At 50.0% G+C, this 5,043-nt stretch overlaps 2 non-coding genes across 2 annotated transcripts; both read left to right on the top strand.

The window, feature by feature from the left end:
* The first annotated feature begins 3,980 nt into the window (after window positions 1-3,980).
* Window positions 3,981-4,052, top strand: trnap-ugg (transfer RNA proline (anticodon UGG)). The gene has a single exon. It is a non-coding gene; the product is annotated as a tRNA-Pro (tRNA).
* A 308-nt stretch (window positions 4,053-4,360) lies between these two features.
* Window positions 4,361-4,432, top strand: trnaq-uug (transfer RNA glutamine (anticodon UUG)). Its single transcript has one exon. It is a non-coding gene; the product is annotated as a tRNA-Gln (tRNA).
* The last annotated feature ends 611 nt before the right edge of the window (window positions 4,433-5,043 follow it).

Here is a 5,043-nt window from a genome sequence, read left to right as displayed (position 1 = left end):
TCGTGAATGTCAGCTGGTGAACCCACCGGCCACCCCAAAAGCACCATTGTGCCCTCTCCCTCTTGTGCAGGTCCCCTTCGAACGAATTGGCATGGACCTCATCGGGCCATTAGAGCGATCGGCACGGGGGCATCGCTTTGCATTAGTCCTAGTGGATTATGCAACGCGATACCCCGAGGCAGTGGCCCTCCGCAGCATTTCCGCGAAAAGTGTGGCGGAGGCCCTGTTTCATCTAATCTCCCGGGTGGGAATCCCGAAAGAGATTCTCACCGATCAAGGCACGGCGTTTATGTCACGGACTCTCCGCGAACTTTACGGACTCTTGGGCATTAAATCGATTCGCACCAGCGTTTATCACCCACAAACAGACGGTCTGGTCGAACGATTTAATCGCACATTAAAAACCATGATTCGGAAGTTCGTTCACGAAGACGCCAAAAATTGGGACAAATGGCTGGAACCCCTCTTGTTTGCCGTGCGCGAGGTCCCCCAAGCCTCCACGGGGTTTTCCCCCTTCGAGCTTCTCTATGGACGTCAGCCCCGCGGGGTGTTGGACGTCCTACGAGAAACTTGGGAGGACGGACCTTCGGACAGTAAAAATGAAATTCAGTATGTGCTGGACCTGAGAACGAAACTCCACACTTTGGGGCGGCTCTCTATGGAGAATTTGTTGCAGGCTCAGGGCAGACAAAGCCGGTTATACAACAGGGGAGCCAGATTGCGCGAATTTACACCGGGAGAGAAAGTACTTGTATTACTCCCCACTTCTAGTTCCAAATTACTCGCCAAGTGGCAAGGGCCCTTTGAGGTCACACGGCGAGTTGGGGATCTCAATTATGAGGTAGTGCGCTCAGACAGGGGCGGAGCACATCAGGTGTACCATCTCAACCTCCTTAAAAAATGGAGCGAGGCGGAATCAGTGATGCTGGCGATGGCGGTGAGCGGAGAGGAAGATCTCGGGCCAGAAGTGAACACCAAAAGTCAATCTCTTGCTCTGGCCCCGGGAGGAGATCACCTCTCGCCCTCCCAACTCACTGATGTAGCCAGGGTGCAAGCCGAGTTTGCGGATGTGTTCTCGCCCCTGCCTGGTCGCACGGACCTCATTCAGCACCACATTGAGACCGAGCCCGGCGTGGTGGTGCGCAGCCGGCCGTATCGGCTGCCTGAACACAAAAAAAAAGTAGTTCAGACTGAATTAGAGGCCATGCTAGATATGGGAGTAATAGAGGAATCCAACAGTGATTGGGCTAACCCGATAGTTTTAGTGCCTAAAACGGACGGTTTGGTCCGGTTCTGTGTGGATTATCGCATGGTGAATGCTGTGTCGAAATTCGACGCGTATCCAATGCCGCGGGTTGACGAATTGCTTGATCGGCTGGGTTCTGCTCGATTTTACTCGACACTGGATTTAACGAAAGGATATTGGCAGATCCCCTTATCACCTATATCCAAAGAAAAGACCGCTTTCACAACGCCGTTTGGATTACACCAATTTGTTATGCTTCCTTTTGGGTTGTTCGGGGCTCCGGCCACCTTTCAGCGGCTCATGGACCGGATATTCCGACCGCACGCTGCGTATGCCGCTGCCTATTTAGATGACATTATCATCTATAGTAACGACTGGCATCGTCATATGCAGCATCTACTCGACACTGGATTTAACGAAGGGATATTGGCAGATCCCCTTATCTCCAATGTCCAAAGAAAAGACGGCCTTCACCACGCCGTTTGGATTACACCAATTTGTAACGCTTCCTTTCGGGTTGTTCGGGGCCCCGGCCACCTTTCAGCGACTCATGGACCGGATCCTCCGACCGCATGCTGCGTATGCCGCGGCCTATTTGGATGACATTATCATCTACAGCAATGACTGGCCGCGGCACATGCAGCATCTGCGGGCGGTCCTGCGGTCGCTGAGGGAGGCCGGGCTGACGGCCAACCCGAAAAAGTGTGCGGTTGGGCGTGTGGAGGTCAGGTATCTGGGCTTCCACGTGGGTCACGGACAGGGGCGTCCCCAAATTGATAAGACGGCAGCAGTTGCAACCTGTCCGAGACCCAAGACCAAAAAGGAGGTGAGGCAGTTCCTGAGGCTGGCGGGATATTATAGAAGGTTTGTACCTAAGTATTCGGACCTCACCAGCCCGCTGACTGACCTCACTAAAAAGGAAGCTGCCGCTCCTTCGCTCCCCGGCCTGAGTCGGGCGGTGGGGGTATGTGGCGAGGGGGGTGTGGTTCAGCGAGGTCTGCAACAGGAGAGAGAGGCAGGAGACGAGCGGTGCGTAAGTAGGTCAAGTGCAAATGATAAACACCAAATGTGTCTCATTTCAGTAATTGGTGTGGAGAGACCGGATAAAAGCCACCAGTATCGAGAAACAAGGGAGAGAGACTGACTGGGAACTCGAGCCACACAGGGAGACTGTTTGCGGGAGTCGGAATTGTATGCAGATTTATATTCTGAGTTATTTAATAAGTGATTGAAAGCGCAGTGGGCGCCACTTCTTTTTTGTACAGTAAGAAAATTATTTCCCTTAACCAGGAAATTAACGTTCTTAGAATTGACAGACAGTTGACCCTGAGAGGTCAAGTAAATACTTAAAGCGGATCTAAATATTTATAATTAATTATAACTAGATATGATTTCTGAGTGAAATAGCTCAGTTGGGAGAGTGTTAGACTGAAGATCTAGAGGTTCCTGGTTGGGTTTCGGCAGAGGGGAGCAGGGAGTGCTTTTTGGACACCATTCTAATGCTCGCAGGTCAGTTGCTTATCTCAGTGCCTCCTTCTGAGTCATTTCTGCTCTGCAAACAGAAGGGCAGGTGGTTAGCACCCTGGCCTCTGAATCCAGCGATTTGTGTTCAAATCTCGGTGGGACCTGCAGGATTTTGGCAAAGAGGAGCTTATGTCCCAACCTTCTCTGTGGCAACGTGTCTTGAAAGGGAGTGCTACAGTGGCCTACAAAATGGAGTTTCTCAGAAATCCGGCCAGTTGCATGAACCCTCTTTCTGCCCTTGCCAGCTACAGAGGCAGAATGTTTGAGCAACTGAAGCATCGAGCACAGTGAAATACGTGGCCAGGCGGCCTCCATTGCAGAAGTTCCAGTGGCTCGTTGGTCTAGGGGTATGATTCTTGCTTAGGGTGTGAGAGGTCCTAGTTTCAAATACTGGACAAGCCTCTTTTTTTTTAGCATTATTCGTAGATCAAGCAGGGTGAAATAAATGGCTGAGGGGGACTCCAGTTTCATGCATGCCATAGCTCGTTGTTTTAGGGGTATGATTCTCGCTTAGGGTGTGAGAGGTCCCGGGTTCAAATCTCGGACGAGCCCACTTCGGAGTCTCTTTTTTGAGCAATATCCGTAAATCAAATACGGTGAAATAAATGGCTGAGGGGGACTCCAGATTCATGCACGCCATGGCTCGTTGGTCTAGGGGTATGATTCTTGCTTAGGCTGCGAGAGGTCCAGGGTTGAAATCCCGGACGAGCCCACTTTGGAGTCTCTTTTTTGAGCAATATCCGTAAATCATGCACGGTGAAATAAATGGCTGGGGGTGACTCCAAAATCATGCAATTGGTGGCTCGTTCTTCTAGGGTTATGATTCTCGCTTAGGGTGTGAGAGGTCCCAAGTTCAAATCCTGGACGATCCCAGCTCTGTCTTTGGTGCCTCTTTTCTTGAGCAGTATATCTCGCTGTTCTTCTTTATTCCTCTTCTGCATTTTAAACTTGGTCGACCACTTAGCTCATTGGGTTAGAGCGCTTGCACTGAAATGAGGTGTCGTTTCTGAGATGGCTTAGATGGGCTGCGCTGCAAGGTAGTCGTCTGCGGTTGACTCGAGCCTCGAGTCCTTTGCCTTGCCATTTTTCTCAATATTGGTTTGGGAAGGCAGCCCAAGCTAGTGAATGTTCGGCAGAAAGGAGTTTCTCGGAAAGCTTCACATCCCTGTGAGCCTTCATTTTTCATTTGCTAGTAACTGGAGCATTTGATGGCTCGTTGGTCTAGGGGTATGATTCTCGCTTTGGGTGTGAGAGGTCCCAGGTTCAAATTCTGGACGAGTTCACCTGCAGCTTTGAAACTGCTGTTTTTGAGGAGCGGCTGTCGTCCTGCTTTCTTTGGCTCAATTATACGGCAGTGTTAGGTACTTGTCTTTCAACGTCGACGTCTTGTCCTTCTACTTGTTCTCTTACCTACTGAAGACTGAAGATCTATAGGTCCGTGGCTCGATCCTGGGTTTCGGCAGAGGGGAGCAGCGAGTGCTTTTTGGACACCATTCTGATGGTCGCGGGTCATTTGCTTTTCTCAGTGCCTCCTTCTGATTCATTGCTACACTGGAAACAGAAGGGCAGACGCCCCTACTGCTGCTGCTTGATTCCATGGTGTAACGGTTAGCACTCTGGACTTTGACTCCAGCGATCCGAGTTCAAATCTCGGTGGAACCTGCAAAATTTTGACTGGCAGTGCTTGGCAAAGAGGAACCTACGTCACAACCTTCTCTGTGGCAGCGTGTCTTGAAAGGGAGTGCTACAGTGGCCTCCTTTAACCATGCACCTGTGATGAATCTGACATGGTGAGTGTCCCCAAAGAATCTAGAACACACATTAAACTGAACAGGAGCAAGTATGCTTGTGGCCATACCACCTTGATTGTGCTAGTGAGTTGCTGGTGTACAGGAAGTATTTGGCTGCAGTTGGTGAGAAAGGCTCACCAGACCTCTTTGTGTTTGTTTTGTCATAAATACGTCTTTATTTTCATCAGTGTACATTTTTTTTTATGTTTAAGTTTGTCCTCCCAGCAGCGGTTGCTGTTTGGGAGGACCATCTTTGTTTTTTGTTTTTTTTTTGCGTCGGTTTTTGTTCCTTTTTTTTTCTCTATGGATGGACCAATGGTGACTGATACAGCAATGGTGGGGGAAGCACGGCGGAGGAATGACAATGGACTGGATAAAGGACAAGGAAATGGTAACGAAAAAGATAAAGAAGCAAGGAGGGAGAGTGTGAAAAGGGTGTATTTAAAAGAAGCAACGGTGACTGTGGATGTGGCCCATGTGAAA

The sequence above is a fragment of the Sinocyclocheilus rhinocerous genome, unplaced genomic scaffold (genome assembly GCF_001515625.1).
Source record: "Sinocyclocheilus rhinocerous isolate Xijiao unplaced genomic scaffold, SAMN03320098_v1.1 scaffold2473, whole genome shotgun sequence".
Taxonomy (NCBI): Eukaryota; Metazoa; Chordata; class Actinopteri; order Cypriniformes; family Cyprinidae; genus Sinocyclocheilus; species Sinocyclocheilus rhinocerous.
The sequence above is the reverse complement of the archived record's forward strand: the minus strand, read 5'-3'. Positions and strand labels throughout refer to the sequence as shown.